Below are 13,815 nucleotides of genomic sequence, written 5' to 3'. Positions count from 1 at the left end.
GTTTTTGACTTGCTTCTTCGTTTCTTCCGTCTTGGCAGACTTCTTTCCTGGGCACTCGCAGGCCGCCATCCAAGCCATCGAGGCTGACCGTGAAGGTCGGAGGGCGGAGGGCGCAGAGATCGCCGCCGACGCCCCCCGAACCCTTGACGAGCACATCCTGAGCATCGAGGCTCGCCTTCGGACGACTCACCGGATGCTGCGCCGGCTTCAGCGTGTCGGTGCCCAGGCGATTGCCGCCCTGTGGCCGGACATGCAGGCTCCGCGCACCCCCAGCCTGACGGCCGACTGGCTAGAGGTCGCGGCTGGTCGTCTTGAGGCCTGGAAGGGTTCTTCGGCCCGAGCTGGAGCGCGCCGGGCCTTGGAGTTCGTCAAGGCGTGGTATCCGGGGCTGGATCTAGACCGGCTGGCCACACTTCGGTCGGAGGCCCAGCCGGAGCTGGCAGCTGCGGAAGACGCCCTCGTCAAGCGTGCTGCGGCGATCGCCGAGTACACCGACACCAGCATCTTCGTCCCCGAGCGGTCTGAAGACGGCGAGGAGGTACCGCCGGAGTGGTTTGGGATGAACCCAGACTACGGCGAGGACTCGGCGGAGGTGATTGGCTCCAGCGTCGAGGAGGAAGGCGAGGCGGAGGACGGAGGCGAGACGGAGGCACCAGAAGACGGAGCAGACGGCCAGCCTCAGCTCGACCGCGCCTCCAGCAACGAGCCGCGTGCGACCGAGCCGACTGCCGCCGGAGGCGATCAAGCCGAGACTACCCAGCCGGCCGCCCCGACGCCTGACGCTGCCGCCTCCTCCGACCCTCCGAATCCGTCTGCTGCTTCCTAAGCTGCCGCTTTATCTTTATTTTATCTGCTTCAGTAGTCTTTGAAGAACTTGTTAATTCGCACAATTCCACCCGCGGGGTGTATTTTGAACTTCTGCTCGAAGATTCGGCCAAGGGCCTACGTTATGTAAATATATTTATCCGAGTTCTATCTTTTCTTGCTCATTGCTCTTTTGGCTTTTTTCCTTTGCCGCTTTCTCTTAGTTGCCTGCCTTGCCAATCGGACAGCCGCTCTGCGGACTGCCGCTGGATCAAATGCTTGGCTACTTTGGGAAGGCAAGTACTTAGCCGTTTTTAAGAGTTTTTGAGCAAGTTGAATAGAAGGCGGCAATCCGACTATTCGAGAGTCGGTTTGCGAAAAAAGGCTGGAAGCCGTCTTGAGCTATGTTTTATGCTTTGAGTCCTTAGCCATTTTTCATGCGAACGCCCATTCTACCTTACTTCTGCCCACCGTACAGTCGCTCTGCGAGCTGCGGCTTCTGACAGGAGACGGTTTAGGTGTTACACACTACTTGTCCGGCTGCAGGAAGCATTTCATAGTGCAAGGCGGCAAGTCCCCGGGCCGACTTGTCGAGCCCGGTGCCAAGCGGCATAACAAAGAGTAACATACTTGTAGGCATAATTTTTATCATACAGACAAAAGAGGGCAGTCCCCGAGCTCGTCTCGGGGGGCCCGAAGTCTTGGTACTTTAATACAAAAGGTAGCGTGGTACATACTGCATCAACTGTAAAATCTTCGGAGGAGATTTGCATTCCATGGCCGCTCTGTCTCCTTGCCGGAGTCGTCCCTCTTGCGTGCTCGGGGCTTCTGAGCGTCAATCAGGTAGTAGGAGTCGTTGCCCAGTACTTTGCTGATGATGAAAGGGCCTTCCCAAGGCGCCGACAACTTGTGCTGGCCGGCTGTTCGCTGGATCAGCCGGAGCACAAGGTCGCCTTCTTGGAAAGATCTTGGCTTGACCTTCCTGTTGTGGTATCGGCGCAGGCTCTGCTGGTAGATGCTGGACCGGCTGAGTGCCAACAGCCGGCCCTCTTCCAGCAGATCGACGCCGTCTTGTCGTGCTTCTTCTGCTTCCTCCTCGGTGTACATGGTGACTCGTGGGGAGTCGAACTCTATGTCCGTTGGGATGACGGCTTCGGCACCGTAGACGAGGAAGAAAGGCGTGAAGCCGGTTGACTTGTTTGGAGTCGTGCGCAGACTCCAGAGGACGGCTGGTAGCTCGTCGAGCCAGCAGCCAGCCGAGCGCTCCAGAGGCTCGATCAGCCGGGGTTTGATGCCGGACAGGATGAGGCCGTTTGCTCGCTCCACCTGGCCGTTTGACTGTGGATGGGCGACGGACGCTAGGTCCAGTCGGATGCCCTGTGTTGCGCAAAAACGGGCCAAGGCGCCTTTGGCAAAATTTGTGCTGTTGTCGGTGATGATGCTGTGTGGTATGTCGTACCGAATTGTGATATCGGAGATGAAAGTCACAGCAGTCGGACCGTTCAGCTTCTTGATTGGCTTCGCTTCTATCCACTTGGTGAACTTGTCCACTGCGACAAGTAAGTGAGTTAAGCCACCTCGTGCTGTCTTGAATGGTCCCACCATGTCTAGACCCCAAACTGCGAAAGGCCAGGCAATGGGGATGGTCTTGAGTGCAGAAGCCGGCTGGTGCGGCTTGGAGGTGAACTTCTGGCACCCTTTGCATTTTTGGACCAACTCCTTAGCCTCTTCTAGGGCAGTCGTCTAGAAGAAACCGTGTCGAAAGGCTTTGGCAACAAGTGCTCTTGAAGCCGCATGGTGGCCGCACTCGCCTTGATGGATGTCTTTGAGAATTGCTTGGCCTTGCTCTGGCTCTACGCACCGTTGGTAGACACCAGTGACACTGCACCTGACCAGCTCTCTGTTGATTATGGAGTAGGCTGCCGCTCGGCGTTGTATTTTCCAAGCTGAGGTCTCATCATTCGGCAGCTCTTTGCTTACCAGGAATTTGAGGATGGGCTCGGCCCATGAGGGTGCTGCTATTTCTTTGACTGCCAGAATTGCAACTTGGACGAGGGCGGTTGGGCTGGGAGGCGGCGGGTTGGAGTCAACAACCGCTTGCTGGGTTAATGAAGTCCCCAGGCCGACTGGCGCGGCCCTTGGGTCGAGTTCTGGAGTCTTTGAGTCCGCCGCCGGAGTCCCCGGGTCGAGTTCGACTTTGGCGGCTTTGGAGCCATCTACCAAAATCCCCGTACCGTCTACCGGAGCTCTGGAGTCGGATCCGACATCTTCGGGAGGAGCCGGCACAAAAATGGAGTCTGATTCTGGTGAAGGCTTGATAGACGGCTTGAGGAGGCGTTGAAGGGCGACGCCGGATGCTATTGCTTGGCTGGTAGAGCCGACTTGTGCCAAGGCGTCTGCTTGGTCATTGTCGTTTCTTGGCACATGGAGGAACTCGCACCCTTCGAAATACCCACTGAGTTGCTACACGAGGAAACGGTAACTCGCCATGTTTGCATCTTTCGTGTCCCAGTCGCCAGATGACTGCTGGACCACTAAGTCCGAGTCGCCATAACACAAGATCCAGCGGATGCCAAGTTCTTTGGCAAGCCGGAGCCCGTGAATGAGCGCCTCATACTCGGCGACGTTGTTGGAGGCGGCAAAATGGATTTGCAGTGCATATTTGAGCTTGTCGCCTTTAGGAGAGGTGAGGACGACGCCAGCTCCCAAGCCGGTGCGCATGTTGGAGCCGTCGAAATGCATCCGCCAATGGGTGGAGTCAGGCGCTGGAGGTAGGTACTGGGTCTCGGCCCAGTCGACGAGGAAGTTGGCCAGTGCTTGTGACTTGATAGCGGTGCGGTGCTGGTAGTGGATGGTGTAGGGAGCCAGCTCTGTGGCCCACTTGGCCACCCGACCAGAAGCATCTCGTCTACCAATGATCTCGGCAAGCGGGGCCGTGCAGACCACCGTGATTGGATGCTCTTGAAAGTAAGGCTTCAATTTCTTGGCAGTAAAGTGTATGCCATAGCACATCTTCTGGTAGTGCGGGTAGTTCTGCTTGGAGGTCGACAGTACTTCGCTCAGGTAATATACCGGTCTCTGGATAGGTAGTGCATTGCCTTCCTCCTTGTGTTCCACTACAATGACCGTGCTCACTACCCGGCTGGTGGCGGCGATGTACAGGAGCATAGGTTCCTTGGGAGTCGGAGCCGCCAGGATGGGTGGAGTAGTCAGCATCTTCTTCAACTGGAGAAAAGCTTCGTCCGCCTTATGGTTCCACTCCAAAAAAGTGGTCTTCTTCATGAGTTGGTATAAGGGGAGAGCTTTCTCGCCCAGCCGACTGATGAATCGGCTGATGGACGCCAAGCAGCCGGTGAACTTTTGCACATCCAGCAGTCGGCTGGGTACCTCCATTCTCTCAATGGCATTGATCTTTACTGGGTTGCATTCTATGCCGCGTTCAGAGACCAGGAAGCCAAGGAGCTGGCCGGCTGGTACTCCGAAGACACACTTCTCGGGATTGAGCTTGATCTGGAATCGGCGCAGGTTCTCAAAGGTCTCCTTGAGGTCTTCCAGCAGTGTTCCACGCTTTTCCGTCTTCACCACCACGTCGTCCACGTAGACGTGGGCGTTCCTGCCGAGCTGCTTGAGGAGGCACTTCTGCATGCAACGCTGAAAGGTGGCGCCGGCATTCCTTAAGCCGAACGTCATGGTGAGGTAGCAGAAGGCTCCAAACGGCGTGATGAAGGCGGTCTTCAGTCTGTCAGCCGGGTTCAGCTTGATCTGGTGATATCCTGAGTATGCATCCAAAAAACTCAACAGCTCGCATCCGGCTGTGGAGTCTATCACCTGATCGATTCTTGGTAGAGCAAATGGGTCCTTGGGGCAGGCCTTGTTGAGGCTCGTGTAGTCAATACACATTCGCCACTGCTTGTTCTTCTTCAGTACCAGGACCGGATTTGCTAGCCATTCTGGAAAGAACACTTCCATAATGAAGCCGGCTGCTAGGAGTCGGGCTATCTCTTCTCCGACAACTCTTCTCTTCTCTTCTGATAGGTGGCGCAGGGGCTGCCTGACCGGCTTTGCATCAGATCGGACATGTAACTTGTGCTCGGCGAATTCCGTCGGTACACCTGGCATGTCTTTGGGGGACCATGCGAAGATGTCCCGATTCTCACGGAGGAAATCGACGAGCTCGCCTTCCTATTTGCTGTCGAGGTTTGCACCTACGACAGCGTACCTCTCTGGGTGCTCCGGATCCAAGGGTATCTTCTTTGTCTCTTTGGCCGGTTTGAACGAACCTTCAGCCTCCGACTCCTTCGGGTTGGGTGATACCTCTGGCTGCTTGCCGACCATCGCCACAACTCGCTCAAGGAGCCGCTTCTCGGCTGCGATTACCAGGGACTCGGCCAGTCGACTGCTCTCAACCGCGTAGGCAGACGACTTCCGGTAGTCGCCCGCCACAGTCGGAATTCCCCTGGAACTGGGCATCTTCATCTTGAGATAGGCATAGTGGGGGACCGCCATGAACTTGGCCAAGGCGGGTCAGCCGAGTAGCGCATGGTATGGGCTCTCGAGGTCCACCACCTCAAACCAAACAGACTCTCGGGAGAAGTGATCTTTGTCTCCAAAGAGGACATCCATTAAGATCTTGCCGATTGGTGAGCAGGAAAGCCTAGGAACAATGCCGTGGAACACAGTCCGGCTGTTCTGAAGCTGTCTTTGCTTGATTCCTAACTTCTCCATGGTGTCCTTGTACAGGATATTGATGCTGCTGCCTCCGTCTATCAGAACTTGCAAGAAACGCGCGGCTCGTCTATCCGTAGCGAAGGTGGTGTTCAAGACCAAGGCATAGGAGCCCGGACTTGGCATCACCTTTGGGTGGTCATCCCTGCTCCAGCTGATGGGCTTCTTGGACCAGTGCATGAACTCTAGCGTCTCTGATGCTACCGCATTCACCTCTTGTCGCTGCAGCCGCCTGCTGCGTCGATCATCAGCCATACTGGTAAACACCACGTAGGCTCCGTGTTCTTCAGGGTATTCGTCTTGTGCTGCGCCGACTGGCCTGACAGCCAGCTGCTGGGGCGGAGGCGGAGGCGGCTGCCCAGCAGGCGGGGGTGGCAGGAGGCCGTGTCCCTTGGCGATCCTGGCGAGCCAGTGGCACTTCCAGGTGGTGTGATTCGACGGCTTCGTGCCGCTATGGAATTTGCAAGGTCCATCCAGGGTCTGCTCGTAGGAGAAGGCCGGCAACCAGTTTGGCTTGCCACCTTTCTGTCACTTGGACGGAGGCTGCCCATCCGACTGCTGGGCTTCAACGGTCGCAACCTGCCGGCTGCTGGAAGCCGGCTGCGGGGCCTTGCACTTGTGGTCACCCTACTGTTGTCGCCAGCTGGCGTCTCCCGCTGGAGTTCTTGGAGCTTGAGGGGCCACTTTGCCAGTTGTGCTGATTTGAATCTCCGCCTTCATGGAGGAGTCGGCCGTGGCGTACTTGTCCGCTATGATCAGCAGCTCGTCGAGGGTTTCTGGCTCGTCGCAGAGGAGCTTGTGCTTGAGGAGGGTGCCTTCTCTGCACCCGGCTGTGAAGTACTCGATGACCTGCACCTCGTGCACGCCCTCGCAGGAGTTTAGAAGCTCGGCCCAACGCGTGAGGTAATCGTGAGTCGACTCATCAGGGCCCTGCACGCACAAGGAGAGCTGACGAGGCTTGGGAGGACGCTTGTACGTGCTGGTGAAGTTGCGGACGAACACTTTGGTGAAGTCGACCCAGCTGTTGATGCTGCGGGGCTTCAGGCTGTTCAGCCATGTCCGGGCTGTGCCCTGGAGCATGAGGGGAACGTACTTTACGGCGACACGCTTGTTGCCGTTTGCTATGCTGGCAGCCATGGAGTAGTCGACTAGCCAGTCTTCTGGCTTCACGGAGCCGGTATACTTGGGCGTGTCTCTTGGGAGCGTGAATCCTCTGGGAAAGGGCTCGTCTCGAATGCAGGGCCCGAAACAAGGCGGACCCAACTTTTCTTCTTCCAGCACTAGGGATCGGTGAAGTCGGTCGATCCGGTGGCGGGCGTCATTTACTCCTACTCCCTCTTGGCGGCCAAGGCGGTCGCCGAGAGTCGGATGGTCAACAGGAAGTAGGGAGACTCACCTCTGCTTGCGAGGAGGGGGAGGCGGACAGTCGTCCCGTCGTTCCACTGCTCTCGAGTGGCCGTCTCGGTCGCGCTCTATGGTAATGCGAGTCCGACTGTGGCTGACAGCCGGATCCTTGTCTCTTCTTCCTCGGGCGCCGCCAGTCGGCGTCCGAGACATCGCGCCTTGATCTCGGCGAAGGTCGTGTTTTGCCGCTGCAGTGCCTCTGTGCGGTAGCCGGCCTCGTTCTGCGTGGCAGCCGTGTCGAGGAGCCGCTGGACTCGCTCCATCATGAGGCAACGTTCTTCGCCCTTGAAATTGTCCAGCTCGTCCGCCGCTGCCTGGGCGGCTCGGATGTTCTCCGCTGGTGTAGCGTACACATGGCGGCTTGCCCCAAACAGGTTGGCGATGGCTACACCGCGCTGCTGGACCGCGCCAAGGCGGCTGGGCCCCGCCGGGGACGGCGAGCCGCCGACGGCGCGATCCATCTCCCGCTGGTAGGCTTCTGACAAGCGTCTCATGCTGGCCAGCTTCTTCGCGCCTTCAACGAGCTGAAGGTGGCACGCCTCCAACGTCTCTGCGACAGCGTCTTCCGAAATGGGCACAGTTAGGTCTTGTAGCTCCGCGCCGAGTGAGTCGTGCGCTCCTCCGCCGGGGAGCTCGTCATGACTGATGACGAGCACCTCGGTGATGGTGCTTCCGTCGCTCTCCGCGCGAGGGAGAGGTTCGTCGTAGACCACCACATTAGTGGGGAACGCGTCGAGCGACGCGGTGTCGGAGTCGACCAGCATCGGGTCGGTGGAGCCTACAGACTCTAAGTCTACGGCAGGCTCGCCGGATACGTGGAGTTGATCGAGGAGGCTCGCGAGGAGGCTCTCGGAGCCGCCCATGCCTGCGTTGGATGCTGGTTCGTCGGAGAGGTGAACCTCGCCGACAAGTTCGGCCAGGCAGTTGGCTGCGCAGGCGATGTCAACGCCGCGCAGCGTGTTGGCGCAAACACCGTCTGGTGTGCCTGGCTGGCTGTGCTCGCCAGGGAGGAAAAGGGTTCCCGTCCAGAACAAGTCTCCGGATGGCGGTGCACCAGGCCCCACTGTGGGTGCCAAATGTCGGGGGTGAGGTGCGACATATGCCAAAGGATGGCTTATCATGGTGGGGGCGAGTAGAACGTCGCCGGTGCCTGGAAACGGGATGAGGCGAAGACATGCACGCCGGCGAATCTTACCCAGCTTCAGGGCTCTCCGGGGAGATAATACCCCTATTGCTGCTCTGCGGGGTCTCCGCATGATCACTATGGCAAAGTGTTTACACGGTTGCTCCTTGAGCTGTTTCCTGGAGGTAGGAGAGGGCAAGGCTAGCTCTCTCCCTCCTATATGATCTGGTCTAGAGCTAATGGGTTCCAACCCTTTGCATGGGTGCCCTGGGGGTTTATATAGGCCTACCCCCAAGGGGTACAATGGTAATCTGGCTGGACGCGGGCCTAGCCGTTAGTGCCTCTGGCCTCCGTCTTCCCTGCCGACCGCTGGGGCCCACCGTCTGGTGGGCACCGCAGACTGGCCTGGTACAGAGCCGACAGGCCGCGTCCGCTGCGGGCAGGTCTTGCCGGCTGCTGATTACTGTAGCCGTGCTTCTGATGACGCGGGCTTGATCATGAGGTCGTGGCAACAGCCCCGCCGCCTGGCGGGCGATCACTATTGCCACTCTCCATCACATCTTGATTAATGGCGCGTGGGCCCAGGGGGAGGGCCCGGCCGACTCCCCGGGGCCGGCTCCCGACGGGTCCGACTAGTGGTCCTCTTGCCGTCTCCTGGGGTCTCACTGACTAGTGGGACCCGCTACCTCTGGGCCGCACAGACAAGCCGTCGTGGGTGCAGGATTCGGTCCTGCGATGCTGATGTCAGGGCCGGCATGGCAACAGTGTCGTGCCGCACAGAGATCTTCCGGGGTACGGCGTGCTGTGGCCATGCCTGCCCTTGGTAAGGGGCGGGAGTGGGCTTCATCGTTGCCACTCCCCTGCCCCGTCCCACTTGATGAGGTCGTGGGGTTTGTTGGAGTCGCAGGCCGACTCCCCAAAGCCGGCTTCTCTGGAAGTCGCCAGTCAGGAGTCGGCTTTCCCTGAAGTCGTCCCTGGGACTCGGCCGTGAGTGGTCAGTCGGCCATCTTGCCGTCGACTTCTCGAAAGTGGCTCTTCGTCCTGGGGTCTTGAGGGGCGCAGCCTGCCCCGATGTCTTGAAAGGTTCTGGGCCTCGGGTTGGCCTACCAGTGGACCATTACTCCGACACATTTAGTTTTCATTTTTCTTTTATGCACCATGCTGGTATGAGATAGTCCTTGGTTGATTTATAGAATGCTCATTGCACTTCACTTATATCTTTTGAGTATGGCTTTATAGAATGCTTCATGTCCTTCGCTTATATCATTTGAAGTTTGGATTGCCTATTTCTCCTTACATAGAAAACCGCCATTTGTAGAATACTCTTTTGCTTCACTTATACTTGTTAGAGCGTGGGCATATCTTTTTTAGAAAGAATTAAACTCTCTTGCTTCACTTATATCTATTTAGAGACATGAAAGGAACTGATCATTCACATGGTTAGTCATAAAATCCTACATAAAACTTGTAGATCACTGGATATGATATGTTTGATTCCTTGCAATAGTTTTGCGATATAAATATGGTGATATTAGAGTCATGCTAGTGGGTAGTTATGGATTGTAGAAATACTTGTGTTGAGGTTTGTGATTCCCGTAGCATGCACGTATGGTGAACCGTTATGTAACGAAGTCGGAGCATGATTTATTTATTGATTGTCTTCCTTATGAGTGGCGGTCGGAGATGAGCGATGGTCTTTTCCTACAAATCTATCCCCCTAGGAGCATGCGCGTAGTACTTTGTTTCGATGACTAATAGATTTTTGCAATAAGTATGTGAGTTCTTTATGACTAATGTTGAGTCCATGGATTATACGCACTCTCACCCTTCCATCATTGCTAGCCTCTTTAGTACCGCGCAACTTTCGCCGGTACCATAAACCCACCATATACCTTCCTCAAAACAGCCACCATACATACCTATTATGGCATTTCCATAGCCATTCCGAGATATATTGCCATGCAAATTCCATCATCATCATATACATGACTTGAGCATTCATTGTCATATTGCTTTGCATGATCGTAAGATAGCTAGCATGACGTTTTCATGGCTTGTCTGTTTTTTGATGTCATTGCTACGCTAGATCATTGCACATCCTGGTAGACCGCCGGAGGCATCCATATAGAGTCATACTTTGTTCTAGACATTGAGTTGTAATATTGAGTTGTAAGTAAATAAAAGTGTGATGATCATCATTATTAGAGCATTGCCCTAGTGAGGAAAGGATGATGGAGACTATTATTCCCCCATAAGTCGGGATGGGACTCCGAACTTTACAAAAAATAAAAGAGGCCAAAGAAGCCCAAATAAAAAAAAGAGGCCAAAGAAGCCCACCAAAAAAAACAAAAAAAACAAAAAAAAAGAGAGAAAAGAGAGAAGGGGCAGTGCTACTATCCTTTTTCCACACTTGTGCTTCAAAGTAGCACCATGTTCTTCATATAGAGAGTCTCTTGAGTTATCACTTTCATATACTAGTGGGAATTTTCATTATAGAATTTGGCTTGTATATTCTGATTATGGGCTTCCTCAAATGCCCGAGGTCTTCATGAGCAAGCAAGTTGGATGCACACCCACTTAGTTTCAAATAGAGCTTTCATACACTTATAGCTCTAGTGCATCCGTTGCATGGCAATCCCTACTCACTCACATTGATATCTACTGATGGGCATCTCCATAGCCCGTTGGTACACCTAGTTGATGTGAGACTATCTTCTCCTTTTTGTCTTCTCCACCATCATATTCTATTCCACCTATAGTGCTATGTCCATGACTCACGCTCATGTATTGCATGAAAGTTGAAAAGGTTTGAGAACGTCAAAAGTATGAAACAATTTCTTGGCTTGTCATCGGGGTTGTGCATGATGTGAGTATTTTGTGTGGTGAACATGGAGCATAGCCAGACTATAGGATTTTCTAGGGATAACTTTCTTTGGCCATGTTATTTTGAAAAGACATGATTGCTTTATTAGTAGGCTTGAAGTATTATTGTTTTTATGTCAAATGATAGACTATTGCGTTGAATCACTCATATCCTAATATTCATGCCTTGATTAGATACATGATCAAGATTATGCTAGGTAGCATTCCACATCAAAAATTATCTTTTTTTATCATTTACCTACTCGAGGACGAGTAGGAATTAAGCTTGGGGATGCTGATACGTCTCCGTCGTATCTATAATTTTTGATTGTTCCATGCCAATATTATTCAACTTTCATATACTTTTGGCAACTTTTTATACTATTTTTGGGACTAACATATCGATCCAGTGCCCAGTGCCAGCTCTAGTTTGTTGCATGTTTCTTGTTTCGCAGAATATCCATATCAAACAGAGTCCAAACGGGATAAAAACTGACAGAGATTTTTTTTGAATATATATATGATTTTTTGGAAGAAAAATCTACGCGAGACGGTGCCCGAGGTGGCCACGAGGCAGGGGGCGCGCCTGCCCCCCTGGGCGCGCCCCTGACCCTCGTGGGCCACCTGTAAGCCGGTTGGTGCCCTTCTTTCGCCGCAAGAAAGCTAATTTCTGGATAGAGATTGTGTCAAAATTTCAGCCCAATCGGAGTTATCGATCTCCGGGAATATAAGAAACGGTGAAAGGGAAGAATCTGAGAACGCAGAAACAGAGAGAGACAGAGAGACAGATCCAATCTCGGAGGGGCTCTCGCCCCTCCCGTGCCATGGAGGCCATGGACCAGAGGGGAAACCCTTCTCCCATCTAGGGAGGAGGTCAAGGAAGAAGAAGAAGAAGGGGGGCTCTCTCCCCCTCGCTTCCGGTGGCACCGGAGTGCCACCGGGGGCCATCATCATCACCGCGATCTACACCAACACCTCCGCCATATTCACCAACATCTCCATCACCTCCCCCCTCTATATATAGCGGTCCACTCTCCCACAACCCGTTGTACCCTCTACTTGAACATGGTGCTTTATGCTTCATATTATTATCCAATGATGTATTGCCATCCAATGATGTCTGAGTAGATTTTCATTGTCCTATCGGTGGTTGATGAATTGCTATGATTGATTTAATTTGCTTGTGGTCATGTTGCTGTCCTTTGGTGCCCATCATATGATTGCGCACGTGGATCACACCCTAGGGTTAGTTGTATGTTGATAGGACTATGTATTGGAGGGCAAGAGTGATAGAAGCTTCAACCTAGCATAGAAATTGATGCATACGGGATTGAAGGGGGACCAATATATCTTAATGCTATGGTTGGGTTTTACCTTAATGAACATTAGTAGTTGCGGATGCTTGCTAATAGTTCTAATCATAAGTGCATAGAATTCCAAGTCAGGGATGACATGCTAGCAGTGGCCTCTCCCACATAATACTTGCTATCGGTCTAGTAAAGTAGTCAATTGCTTAGGGGCAATTTCGCAACTCCTACCACCACTTTCACACACTCGCTATATTTACTTTATTGGTTCTTTATCTAAACAGCCCCTAGCGTTTATTTACTTGCTCTTTATTATCTTGCAAACCTATCCAACAACACCTACAAAGTACTTCTAGTTTCATACATGTTCTAGGTAAAGTGAACGTCAGGCGTGCGTAGAGTTGTATCGGTGGTCGATCGAACTTGTGGGAATATTTGTTCTACCTTTAGCTCCTCGTTGGGTTCGACACTCTTACTTATTGAAAACTGTTGCGATCCCCTATACTAGTGGGTTATCACTGATGCAGTCCGGGCAAGACTCCTGCTTCTCCGAATCATTGAATGGGCCCGTGCCGCTTCTGGCCGCTACCACCATGCCGCCAAAGGACGGCGTCGCCGGTGGCGCGAACCTTGCTTTCTTGTTTCTCGGGGCACCTGGCCGGATCTCCATCTCCGTCTTCGTTGCTGGGTTCGCGCCGCCTGCAAGCATCGCTATATGTGTAATGGATCTGGAAAAGGCTAGGTCTTTACTGCGAGCAAATCCCACGTGTGAGGAAGGTAGGGGAGGGGACGTCGACCAGTTGGACGACAACTATAAATTATCTTTTTCCTTCACTATTTTGGAAGAAAACAAAGCACGGTCTTTTTCCTTCACTATTGCGGAAGAAAACAAAGCATAGTCTTTTAGATACAGAACACACTGTCCTACATGCATCGGACGCACACAAGTCGACCAAAGAGAAAAGAGCACGGCTCTGCTTTACATCTCCGTTCTCTGTACTATAAGCAGTTACGGCTTGAATAGAGTCTCCCCAAATTCAATAATTTTCGCTGACATGAGCACTCCATGAGCAGTGCCATTGAGAATAAACAAACCAGACACATGGTACCGCCTCTGTGATCCAAATGTTTTTCGCGAACATCATGTCTACATTGTGAGGCAGGGCTCTGAAGCTAGCCTGGGCACGGTTTTAAATAAAGCACAAGCACGGTGCTTCCACAACAAGCATGTCTCAATTTCCAGTAACAACACTGTAATGAATCTACAGGATGCACAAAAAACCTAACTGTCTTTACGACCACTCGCGTCTTCTCTCTTCCATGCTCATCTTTAACTCTCACTTGGATCCACCCGCGGTGAAGACCTAGCCGTCTTTCCAGATCCACGCCACAAATATTCGCGCTCGTAGGCGGCGCGAACCCAGCAATGGAGACGAAGATGGAGGTCCACTCCGGTGCCCCGACCACCAAGAGGGCGAGGCTAGGGCCACCGATGACGGCCTCCTCTGGTGGTTTGGAGGTAGCGGCTAGAAGCGGCGGCCGGCCGCAAACTGATTCCGAGGATCAGGAAGAGGAGTTTGCTCCGGACCA

The sequence above is a fragment of the Triticum aestivum genome, chromosome 4A (assembly GCF_018294505.1).
Source record: "Triticum aestivum cultivar Chinese Spring chromosome 4A, IWGSC CS RefSeq v2.1, whole genome shotgun sequence".
NCBI classification, from domain to species: domain Eukaryota; kingdom Viridiplantae; phylum Streptophyta; class Magnoliopsida; order Poales; family Poaceae; genus Triticum; species Triticum aestivum.
This window is presented reverse-complemented; position numbering follows the sequence as displayed.